Below are 13,688 nucleotides of genomic sequence, written 5' to 3' on the forward strand. Positions count from 1 at the left end.
ATTAAAATTTGGAGGTGACTTAATTTTGCTCGCAAAGAGTTTAGTTTATCTTCACCCAGAGGGGTGTAAGGTAAACTAGCCTGTTTGCCAATACTCAATGTGTGATGAATTGTTGCTGCATTTAAATTGTATGCAGCTATTCCTGTTGGAGCAGTTAACAAAATACAGATATCGTCTGGTTGATCACAAAGTGTTGACAGCAGCCGCGCTGCCTCATACTGGATAGCCCTAATTAAATGACTTTTCCCCGTCCCTGCACCACCTGTCACAAATACACGCAGAGGCTCTGGGTTTTTACCCATCACCTTCTGCAGACACCAGTGTCTCACCTTATAAAAAACAGCAAGCTGTGTCTCATTCAGAGACCTAACAAGCGCTAAACCCTCAGTTCTAGATAAAATGGACCTGTTTCTCTCTAACTGCGCTACCTGTCTGCCACCAACAATCAAATCTGGCACATTCACCAATGACTCAACCAACTGTTCCTCAGCTAACTCACCTTCCCGCTGCTGCCTCATCTCCTCTAAACCCTCAAGGCGTTCCGCTTCCTGTTCAGGACAAAGCTCACCCCAAACATCCTCATCTACACCGTTATTCTGCGCAGCTATCTCCTGAGCTAACTCAAGGTGAGGACAATTAACCTCAAACCTTGCCCTATTCTCATCGACAACATCACTAACCGAATGTACAGAGCCGTCGCTAAACAACACCTCACCATCGTTATAGAACTGCTCAAACAGCTCAAAGCCATCAGGTTTGAGGTCTGAGTCAGTTCTATAAGGAAGAAACAACTGCAACAGGCTCTGAAAATGTGCCTCCTCCTCTCTATCCAAATTAAAACGCATGTACCGCACCACTGCAAACTGAGTGCGTGTTCTCCTAAGAATGAATCCTAAGTCATTCTTAAGTTCAATTCTGTCTTTAGACATTTCATTTTTGCTGAGAACACGATACTCAGATGCAAAGGTGGCCATACACATGTTTTCAAACACGTCGCTATCAGGCCTATTTCTATATCTATCTACAATACTTATCATAAACATATCCTCCTCCCGTAGATCACGGGAGGCCGCCATCTGCCTCAACACACTGAGGGGCAAACTCATTCTAACTATCCTACTGCCTGTCGGCACAAACACAACCTTTCTGGAACACTCCCTAAGGTGCATGTTCGTTAGCCTATACACCGCCTCCTGCGCACAAACATCTCTGTTGTGTAAATATACACTGCCCAGCTTCCGCAGGGCTTCTTTAGCAGAGAGATTCCCTTGTTTTTTTGCTTCTTTTTGGGCATTACTCAATAAGAGGCCAATTTCTCTCTCTGCTTTCGTAATATACGATATTATGTATATTACTACTGCGTAGGCGTCGGTGACAAAGCTAATGTCCATGTTAGCATTCCAGCACTTCAACAACTTCTTGCTATATTGATTAACCCAAACCTCGTTCACCCCTCTCCTATACACTACCTTATGCCTCTTCTCTAAACGCCTATAAGCCCTCTCAAAAATCTCCTGATTAATACGCAAACTATGAAACAACTCCTCTACACTAGCAGGAGGCACATCGCATTCCACAGCTTTCTTGACATCTTCAAGAATTTTGTGCGCAAACTCTTTGGGCATTTTATCCCTGTCCTCAAAACATTTACAGGCTGGCTTGTTTTCTGAATTAGATTCAGCCTCACCTGTCTTCTTGTTCTTATCACACTTGCACTCAGGCATTCTACAAATGAATGTACGCGCAGACACAGGTTTTGGAAAATTGAAACGACACGTCGTTTTGTGTTTTCTGCATGACTTTGAATGTCGTTTGGAATGTGTTTGAACAGATGACACTGTGTCCAATAGTGTGTCATCATCTGAGGGTAGCTCACACGTAACGTAGCGGTCGATAAACTCAACTACCTCCTCATCTGTGTTTTTATCAATTTGGGGAGCACCCTCGATCCAAAATAAACAGTGTACATGTGGTGAGCCTCTTTGTTGAAATTCTACCCTATAAAAGTAATCAACGATCTTGCCGATTGGTTGACAGGGAGACATGAGAACCTCTTTCAGAAAACAATGCCACCTGTAATCAAACATCCGCGCCGCGGTCACAGGATTACGTCGCAACAACGCACACCTATCTGCCCACTCCAAATCCTCTACCGTCTGCGATCTGCCTTCCTGTTTCAGGATGCTGGTCAGAAGATTCTGCCAGCGCATATCCGCAGACGAAAACGAGCAAAACCACGTCGGAATGCCTAACTGACGCACACAAGCCATCACGTCCTTCTGGACAGACTGCCAGAAGGCCGGAGTTCCTCTAATGGGTTTAAGAAACCTAAACCCATCATCACACGCCAACAACTGCTTCAAGGCGTCCGCATCTGCCAACATATCCTCACTAACCCGTTGAGGCCTCTGACCTCCTTTATCCTTACGCAATGCGACGGAAACACTTGACACAACCTTGTCCAACTCCGACACGTACTGAGCAAAAAATATATACTCTACATTACGCGCAAAACGACCGTCGGCATGCATAATCCTATTATTAAGATAACGCGCCAACGTCAAGTCGTGCCACCGACCATCATGAAAAGTCTTACCACCCGTCGGAAACAACACCGGGAAACACTTTGCCTCGTTCGTGTGGTCAGAAAGCATTCTTACCGGACTATTCCCTTCTGCAGGCGCAATGTTCAAAATATCCTTAAAATACTGATCTAAAGCTTCCTGACCAATATCAACAGGCATAAGACAAGTGTCCTGAAACATGCAGTGCTGTTGTCTGTCATGTAACAGTTCATCCTGTCCTATGTCTGCTGATTCTGCTAGCTCACACATTTCAGACTGAACCGTAACCTGACCTAACCTAACCTCAGCCTCATCCTCACTGCCTGATTCGGCCTCTTCCTTCTCCCTATCTTCCTCCCTAACAAACTCATTAACCCAGTGCTCATTAAATTCAATATTTCTATAGTGAACATTTGTCCTCTTTAAGTACTCTAGCGCCTGTCTTACACGCAACGTATCGACAAACTGATACTCGTAATACCCTTTATAGGTGAGTTTCCGCTTCAGCTTAACCTGAAGCAGAGACCCTTCCATGCTCGAACGCGGCAACACATTCACAGTCTGAACAATGTTGGCTGGAACACATGTCACCGGTCCATGTACTCCATTCTGCCCGCCTTTAGGCAGTGCCAACATCTTCATGAATGGAATATGTAACGCAATAAGATGCTGTTCTAAACTATTCAAAGATCCCAGTTCAGCAGGAATGGGATCAAGCTCCAAGTTATTAACCCAGCATTCAGCTGGCATCTCACCTGAACTAAGCTTCCTATGACATGTGTAACAAATCCACAAATTACCGCGCGATGAAACCAACAAACACGGCGCAACACACTCCCCACTACACCTATGTAAATACTGCTGGCCTATACACCTATCTGCCACAGCCGCTGTCGCTGAACTTTCCCTATAAGTTTCCCTATCACAACTAACCACCTGATATCTAAAAAACAACCTATGACACACACAGCACACAAAATCAGGTCCATCTCTGACCTTTTCTAAAAACTGTGCCATAACAAAGCCAAAATCTTTTGCTTTCTCTACCTTCTGCTTTCTGCCTAACCTAACACTGGAAATAACTCTCTCCTTATACTCTACACTACCATGATACTTACTCTTAATGCTTTCTATTTCTTTTTCCCTTTGGTCAATGCTGTCCCTATATCTGACCAACCTCTTAGCCTTAACACTCTCCCTATGCTCAACACTGTCCCTATATCTGACCAACTTCTTAGCCTTAACACTCTCCCTGTGCTCAACACTGTCCCTATATCTGACCAACCTCTTGGCCTTAAAACTCTCCCTGTACTCAACACTGTCCCTATATTTGACCATAATCTTGGCCTTAACACTCTCCCTATGCTCTACGCTTTCTCTGTATTTACTAATGCTCAACTCTTTAACCCTCTCTCTGTGGGCTAAATTCTTACTATATTCCCCTACACTCCACAACTTAGCTTTCTCCCTGAACACCATATTTTCTTGATATATCTTTCTAATCCTTGACTGACGTTTCTCTCTAAGCGACAAATTCAACTTTTCCTGCTTCCTCTGCTTCCGCCTTAAGTACTTAGACTTCCCTGACATTCTACCTGACACTAACTCCCTAGCACCCTCCATAACCTTGGCACAATTCTCTACACCTACAACAGAACCAACTACATCACTACACCTAACCGCTGTGTTGTCACTATCTACAACATCCATCATTCTAGACCTAATTCTATAACCTGACACTTCACTAACTTTACAGTACCCGTAACAACTATGCAGTCCAGGCTTACACACGCAAACAACATTCTCAAAATGCCGTCCCATGACATTGTCTATGTAAATACACTCCGCTGACAAATGCTTACTACTACAGCTATACTTTATCCAACGTCCGTCATGGAACGTAAACACACTAACACCTAACCAGTCGGCCGTCGCCTGAATTTCCACCTCTGTGGCCCAACTGCCGACACGCCTCATCCTGGACTGCTGAATATACTCTAACACAGAGGAGTACTCAGTCCTCAAAAAACTCTGATATCTATCAGTGTTCCTTTCTAACTCTTTACAGACAGCTAACCTAATCCTACGATGGTGCTTCTGAGAACCACTCACAGCCTGAGAGATGGCTCTGAAGAAGCAGTTCCCATCGGCAACAATCCTCTCTTTGCTACAAGGAACACCTAACAACCCCTCCTCTGTGGCTACCGGACTAACAACTTTCACGCAATCGACGTTCAACTTTGTGCATAAAGCACGACAAACATCTAAGCCGAGGGGATGGAAGACCAGCTCTTCGCTTCTCACCTCGCTAACAAATTCGACGTCCAAATTGACCTCTCGGACATCGAAACTCTTGGATTTCTTCGACATACAAGTGCCGGAAGAAATGACACGCTTTCTGCCATCGGTCACCGTTGGTTCTGCTGCTGAACCGCTGCTCACCTCGCTGGAGAAACTAAAAACAGAAATGCCAGACAGTGCCGGACTTGCGGCAATGCTGACACCACACTCAGGCACACAAACGCCTGCAGACACCTCACTTTTTCTCCCAGCCTCAGTGAGCACACTAGACTCTGGTGCTGGAGCAGCGCTCATCCCAGTGATGAGACTCTCCACAGACACACCAGACCGCGTTGGACTTGCATCCGTGCTGACCGTAACACCACACAGCTCAAAGAGCTTCTCCCTCGAACGGAGACTGTCGGCCAAACGACAGATGTAGTGGTGCAGGTCGTCGAGACACGCGAAATGCAGAACCACGCTTGTACCATTGTGGTGCAACAAGCCAGTGTTACTGCGTGAGTGACTGTCGACCACAGCGAACCGTCCACCCTCACGCACGATGGCAGTGGTGTTTCCACACATTGTCAAAAGACATGTGGTGTATTGACTGAAGATTCTCTCCAGTCCATTACGCAAGCTGATGAATACACCGAAATCGATGTATTCACCTTCGGTCACGCCTACTTCGCCTAACACTGTGTCACCAAAACCAAACCTAAACAACTGTCCGTCTAATTCCAGCTGTTGTGGCAAATCTGGCACAGACAGCAGATTAGACACATGGCTGAAGATGTTGAGGTCACGCAGACTCGTGTACAACTCATCACCTTCAACCAACGCGCGATCCAGATCCAGCCTGTCCCACGAGAACGCGCTCCTCACCGTGTGTTTGGCTAAGCTGACCAAAGCTATAGCCATACACTGGACTCCACCATACACAAATCGGGCATTTCCCTGATGAAACGACCCGCGCACAACTTTAGCTAGCCTAATCCTGCTGCTATCTATGTTAGACCCTGTTGCCACAGCATTAGCGCTAGACTCTGACTGAACATCACTAACACAAACAGAAGGAACAAAAACAGCCTTAGCTTTGATGATCTTCTGTCGCTCCTCTGGGACAGCAGGGCCCGCTGCGGCGACCTCCTCCCGACCGACGACCTCCCCCGGCACCTCGCTGGCCGACTCCTGAGCTGTCGCCTCCACCTGATTAAAAAAAAAAAAAAAAAAAACACAGCAGTGAGATTTTGGCAACGAAACGTTGCTTGGCTTCCGGATTACAGCAGAGATGGAATTGTGGGACCGTTTAAAAATTAAATATAGTCTATATAACTAGTGCTAAAAAACAAGAGCTAAATAATAATGAGTGCAATTGAGAGTAACTAGATAAAACAGAATGTACACAACAGACAAATATGAAAACAGGAGAACCATTTTCCTGCCACCTCTCAATGCTAACTCACATATTATATTTAAACAAAGACAAACCTGCTGCACCGCTGGTCTGGGCCCGGAGGCGGACACGGTCACACGGGCTGGTGAAGGTCTCGCTGGCACCTAAAAAAGATGGGGAAGAAAAAAAGCCTCATTTACATAATGCACTCATTCACTCGGGTTCTGCACGTTATAAAAAGTACTCTGCTGCACCTCCGGGACGGCTGGGCACGCTGCGGCGACCTCCTCCCGGACGACGACCACCCCTGGCACCACGCTGGACGACTCCACCTGACACAAGACAAAAAAAAAAATAAAAAAATCAAACAAGGTTTCACTAAATCACAGGAGAACCATTTCCCTGTTACCTGTCATAATAATAATTCACATAATATATATAAATAAACAAAGACAAACCTGCTGCACCGCTGGTCTGGGGCCGGAGGCAGGCACGGTGACACGGGCAGGTGAAGGTGTTGCCGGCACCTAAAAAAGATAGGGGAAGACAAAAGACTCATTTCAATAATGCACTCATTCATTCGGGTTCTGCACGTGTTATCAAAATACAACAAAAACAATCCACATAGCTCACATACTAAATATGATACCAACCTGCCGCTTTCCTCCTCTACGCCTTGTGGCAACACCTTTCGGCGAACGCCTCACACGGGAAGTCTAAAAGAAGGAAACAAACCTTGTTAAATGCAGTCTTAAATTCAATTTTGTCCAGGACATACACACGTACAATAGACTTTGCAAGCACAGAAAAAAAAAAAACACAACAAAAGATCTATATGTATAATATAAAGGAAAAAAATGTAAAAACAGTTGGTGGATGAGGAATGCGGATGCCGAGGGGAGCCACATGCACTGGAGCAGCCTGGGACCTGAGCCACACAACCACCAGCACCATGATGACCTGACTCAAAAAGACACAGCACGCACCTCGGAAAAAAACTCACAACCATTTCACACACACCACTCACACAGAGACAGGGGAAACATCAGAGGCAAAACCCATTTAACATTTATAACTAACGAAACACCTTAAAGTCAGAACTAATATGGATTACTTCTTAATATATAAATGTAATTATCAGGCACTTTACCTGGCCAGCTGGCAGAAGGGCAGTGACGTCGCTGTCCGAGGATGGCGAAACCCTCTCCATGGCCTCCAGGATGTCGCCCGCTGAACCAGAACGGGGTTGGATGGGAGGACAGACTCTTGCAACCGGAGGATTGCTCGAATCGTAAAAAAACCACAACAAAAAAAAATTATCACCATTAAAAAAAAAACACACCACACACACAAAAAATAAAGGCGTAAAACCAGAAAAAGATGCACAAATGTACAGCCAGAAAATGACTCAAACACATTACCTTGCCCTCCTGCCGACGCGGTCCCCTCCAGTGGGTTGCGGTGACGAGCCGCGGGGCTGTGTCCCGTCACGACCAGCACGGGGGAGACCCTGGCACGAGGCGATGTCCGGGGGGGCACCGAAGGAGGAGGAGGAGGAGGAGGAGGAGCCAGCTGGCGGACCGCGGCGTCCCACAGGGCCTGGACGAGGATCGGCGTTCCGTCGCTGTCGCTGAGGTGCACCTGGAAAACAGTGAAACGCAGAACACATTGCCGCTCAACTTGGTGTATCGAAAATGGAAACCTTCAACTCCTCCATGTGTCATGTCACAACAACAAAGTATGCTGTACTTACACCGTCACGGCTCCACAGCTCCAAACGATCCATCGGGAGGTGCTCTGCCACAGACACGTATGGGAGACCTGCCGCAAAAGTGAGAAACATCATACATTCTGGTAATAAATACACTCATGTAAAACATATGAGGTTAGGTTCACGATACGTCAGTTATAATTGATCTGATGACCAAAACTAAGACGTACCCATGCGTGCTGCGACACGGCAGAACTCCTGGCGGAACAGCTCCTGCAGGCCAGGCTCGATGTTCAAGCGTGGAGGGAAGTCCAGCACGAACACCTACACACACACACACACACACACACAAAAAAAAAAAAATCACGTTTAGAATCACATTTAGGTTTCTAAAAAAGCACATGTGAAAACACACGCTTACTGTGACAGCACAGGACAAAACAAATACTGCCAACCTGCAATTAAACACACCTTCGCCCAGCGGGTTGCAAACTGTAGCCAGGAGAGCACACGAAGTCCAGCGACGCCTCTCCGATGTTCCTGCTGGCTGCAGGTTTGTTGCGCGGGTCGAGCACACACACCACCGTCCGGGGTCCCAGGGAGAGCGGCGTGGGACACCTCCGTCCTCAGCTCTGCTGCATGCGCACCTGGAACAGAGAGAAAAAGAGAAAGAGAGAGGTACCTCCGGCATCGCGACGATCCATCCACCAGGGCCCGCAGGTGGGAGTCTCCCACGACGAACACCATCTGCAAACGACAGAGGACACGGCTTTAGAACATAGACACCGACTTCTTACGACAAGCACTGTGTTTCTGAAAAAGAAAAACGAATACCTTCTGGTCCGGCTTCTGGGCAGGAAGTGACCAACTTGAAGCTCCGCTGGTTCAGCTTCGAAGTCGGCCCATCTCCGCACGCGATGGCGTACCCTGTACCGCGCCCTGTGTGGTTGACAACAAAGTTAAGGTATGAGACACAAAATTCGTACTTCTTCACATAAACATTCAAAATGCATCAGTTAAACATTAAAAAAAAAATATAACAAACTGTTTGATACTTACGAGCAACGAACTCGGGGACAGGCGGCTGGGGGGTCCATGGCAGCGGCTGCGCCATCCTCTGCTTCAGGCCTGGGCCCGCCGTGGGGACTTGGCACGGGGCATCTAGGAATGAAAAACAAACAAACAAACAAAAAAAAAAATAATAAAATTTCCTCCAAAGTTCAAAGAAACTTTAAAAATTCAAGTGAATCTGTGCCAATCATACTCACAAACAATGCTTTCCCAAACAAGGTCAGCCTTCAAAATTACACAAACGTTCAACTTACCTTGGCAGTGCGTGTGTGTGTGTGTGGGGTGGACTGTGTGTGTGTGTGTCTGTGTGTGTCTGTATGTGCTGTGTGTTGAAGGAGTGCAAATATGTGTGTTGATTAACAATCGTTATGTGTGTGTTTTTAAATGGAATAAAATGTATCTGTGTTAGTGGTTCTGATCAGACGATCACAGATGTAGGTGCAGGTAGCTCGACGCGTTCAATCGCAGGTCAATTCGCAGGTCAGTCGCAGGTCAGTCGGCTCTCATAGCAGCCAAAGCAAAGACAACACCAGATCTCACAGCCATCGATATCAATATCTGTAAATTAAACAAAACCTGTTTGATTTAACATTACTTGTCTAGTAGAAAAAAACAACACATTTAATTGAACAGAACGTTACTGAAAGCATCTGAATACACTTAGCGTTAGGAAAGTTTAGGTTTTAATTTAAATAAGGTCTTTCTCTCTATAAAATGCTTAAGACACAAACCAGCATCCACATTGTGTTCAAGTAATCGAAAAAAAATGGCCAACAACACAACTGTGCTGCTCAAAACAGAGACACATCTTAAGAAAACCTTTTCCTCTCAAAATCATAATAAACCAGCAAACTGGCATCCTAATTACATTATTTGCTTCCTCATTACACAGAAAGTGGCTGACACAACATCTCACAGCTTTGCCATACCGGTGGACACAGACACACCCAACTAAATACATCACAAACTACAGTTCCTGCATACAGCAAAAGACACACACGCCAGCATGAAAAGAAATAAAAAATTTACAATTATCAATATTGAATCAAATAATTTCCTTGTCTCACAAGGAAGACCTTCTCTTACAATCATATTGGACCAACCACTAACACAGCTTTGCCTATGACACAACTATTTGCTCTTTGAATGCACACAAAAGCCACACACACTCAACTGAACTGCATATATCAAAACACTTCCATGCAAATAAAACCTGATTAAACCTACACAAAAAAAACACATGCAACTATTCATCATCAAACAAATAACTTTTCCTTTTTCACACAGCAAAAAAAGTCTTCCTCTCAAAATGTTATTACACCACACACTAGGCCCAGCTATGAACACTCTACACCTGCTTTTTGAATGCACACAAGCCACACACACTCAGCTCAACAACATATATCACAAACTCAGTTCCATGCAAATAAAACCTTATATCAAACTACAAAAAAAGAAACACACCACACACACACAGCACACACCACACACACACTAGCAAAGCTATGACTGGTGTACATGCAAAGAGTAGATATAGCTCTGTCACAAAGCCACACACACTCAGCTCAAGTACATATTACAAACTCAGCTCTATGCAAATAAAACCTTTTATAAACTACAAAAAAGCACACACACATGCAAAAAACTCATCATCGAGTCTAATAATTTTCCCTTTTCACACAGCAAGAGAAAGTTTTCATCTCACAATCTGGTTGAAACCGCACACACCCACACCACACACACTAGCAAAGCTATGACTGGTGTACATTCAAAGAGCAGATATAGCTCTGTCAAAGCCACACACACTCAGCTCAAGTACATATCACTAACCTCAGTTCCATGCAAATAAAACCTGATTTAAAACTACAAACACACAAACAAACAAACAAAAAAAAAACATGCATCTATCATCATCAAGTCCAATAATTTTTCCTTTTCCCACACAACAAGAATAAGTTTTCCTCTCAAACCAAACACTAGCACAGCTTTGCCTATATCTGCTCTTTGAATGCACACAAGGCACACACACACTCAGCTCAACAACATATATCACAAAATAAGTTCTATGCAAATAAAACCTTGTAACCACACACACACACACACACACACGAGTGAAATAGTTTTCCTTTGTCACAGCAAGAAAAAGTTTGCCTCTCAAAATCTTATGGAACCACACACTAGCACAACTAGGCCTATGACACAGCTTTTCTTTATATGAACTAAAATGGCTGACACAATGTCTCCCAGCTAAGCTACACAGAGCTAGGCCTATGACACAGCTATTCTTTATATGGGCACAAAATGGCTGACACGATGTCTCTCAGCTAAGCTACACAGAGCTAGGCCTTTGACACAGCTTTTCTTTATATGGGCACAAAATGGCCGACACAATGTCTCTCAGCTAAGCTACACAGAGCTAGGCCTTTGACACAGCTATTCTTTATATGAGCACAAAATGGCCGACACAATGTCTCCCACCTAAGCTACACAGAGCTAGGCCTTTGACACAGCTATTCTTTATATGCACACAAAATGGCTGACACAATGTCTCTGCAGCTACACCTGCTCTTTGAATACACACACCACACACACACACACACACACAGGCCACACACTCTCAGCTCAACAACATATATCACAAACTCAGTTCAATGCAAATAAACCTTATATCAAACTAAACACCACCCACACAACACACACACACACACACACACAAACACACCCAAGTCAAATAATTTTCATTTGTCACAGCAAGAGAAAGTTTCATCTCAAATCTGGTTGAACCACCACACGACACACACACACACACACACACACACAACACACACACCACACACACACTAGCAGAGCTATGACTGGTGTACATTCAAAGAGCAGATATAGCTCTGTCACAAAGCCACACACACTCAGCTCAAGCACATATCACAAACTCAGTTCCATGCAAATAAAACCTGATATCAAACTACAAAAAAAAAAAAAAAAAAACATGCATCTATCATCATCAGTCCAATAATTTTCCTTTTCCACACAAGAATAAGTTTTCCTCTCAAACCAAACACTAGCACAGCTTTGCCTATATCTGCTCTTTGAATGCACACAAGCCACACACACACTCAGCTCAACAACATATATCACAAAATAAGTTCTATGCAAATAAAACCTTGTAACACACACACACACACACACACACACACTCACACACACACACACACACACACACACACGAGTGAAATAGTTTTCCTTTGTCACAGCAGAAAAAGTTTGCCTCTCAAATCTTATGGAACCACACACTAGCACCACTAGGCCTATGACACAGCTTTTCTTTAATATGGCACAAATGGCCGGACACAATGTCTCCCAACCTAAGCTACACAGAGCTAGGCCTATGACACAGCTTTTCTTTATATGCACACAAAATGGCCGAAACAATTGTCTCTCAGCTAAGCTACACAGAGCTAGGCCTATGACACAGCTTTTCTTTATATGGGCACAAAATGGCCGACACAATGTCTCTCAGCTAAGCTACACAGAGCTAGGCTATGAAGAGCAGCTTTTCTTTATATGGGCACAAAATGGCCGACACAAATGTCTCCCACCTAAGCTACACGAGCTAGGCCTATGACACAGCTTTTCTTTAATATGGGCACAAAGGCCGACCCATTTGTCTCCCAGCTAAGCTACACAGAGCTAGGCCTATGACACAAGCTTTTCTTTATATGCACACAAAAATGGCTGACACAATGTCTCCTCAGCTTACACCTGCTCTTGAATAGACACACACACACACACACACACACACACACACACACAGGCCACACACTCTCAGCTCAACAACAATATATCACAAACTCAGTTCAATGCAAATAAAACCTTATATCAAACTACAAAAAAAGAACACACACACACACACAAAACACACCAAGTCAATAATTTTCATTTGTCACAGCAAGAGAAAAGTTTTCAATCTCAAAATCTGGTTGAACCACACACACACACACACACCACACACACACACACACACACACACACACTAGCAAAGCTATGACTGGTGTACATTCAAAGAGCAGATATAGCTCTGTCCAAAGCCACACACACTCAGCTAAAGCACATATTACAAACTCTGTTCCATGCAAATAAAACCTGATCTAAAACTACAAAAAAGCACACACACCTGCAACAACTCATCATCAAGTCCAATAATTGTCCTCTTCACACAGCAAGAGAAAGTTTTCCTCTCAAACCAAACACTAGCACAGCTTTGCCTATAACACAGCAAACACCTGCTCTTTGAATGCACACAAAAGCCCACACACACACTCAGCTCACAACATATCACAAAATCACTTCTATGCAAATAAAACCTTGTAAACTACAAACACACACCAGACACACACACATACACACACACACTACAGAGCTATGACTGGGTGTACATTCAAAGAGCAGATATAGCTCTGTCACAAAGCCACACACACTCAGGCTCAAGTACATATCACAAAACTCAGTTCCATGCAAATAAAACTGATATCAACTATAAAAAAGCCACACACCTGCAACAACTCATCATCAAGGTCCAATAATTTTCCTTTACCACCACACAAGAATAGGTTTTCCTCTCAAACCAAACACTAGCACAGCTTTGCATATGACACAGCAACACCTGCTC

The 13,688-nt window shown here is 44.5% G+C and overlaps 1 long non-coding RNA gene across 1 annotated transcript; it reads right to left on the bottom strand.

Moving 5' to 3' along the window:
* Positions 1-6,029: 6,029 nt before the first annotated feature.
* Positions 6,030-6,567, bottom strand: LOC115375606 (uncharacterized). The gene is made up of 3 exons (XR_003929729.1): positions 6,495-6,567; positions 6,336-6,404; positions 6,030-6,053 (listed from the first exon to the last, which is right to left on the bottom strand). It is a non-coding gene; the product is annotated as an uncharacterized LOC115375606 (long non-coding RNA).
* Positions 6,568-13,688: the final 7,121 nt, after the last annotated feature.

This window comes from Myripristis murdjan, chromosome 17 (genome assembly GCF_902150065.1).
Source record: "Myripristis murdjan chromosome 17, fMyrMur1.1, whole genome shotgun sequence".
Classification (NCBI taxonomy): domain Eukaryota; kingdom Metazoa; phylum Chordata; class Actinopteri; order Holocentriformes; family Holocentridae; genus Myripristis; species Myripristis murdjan.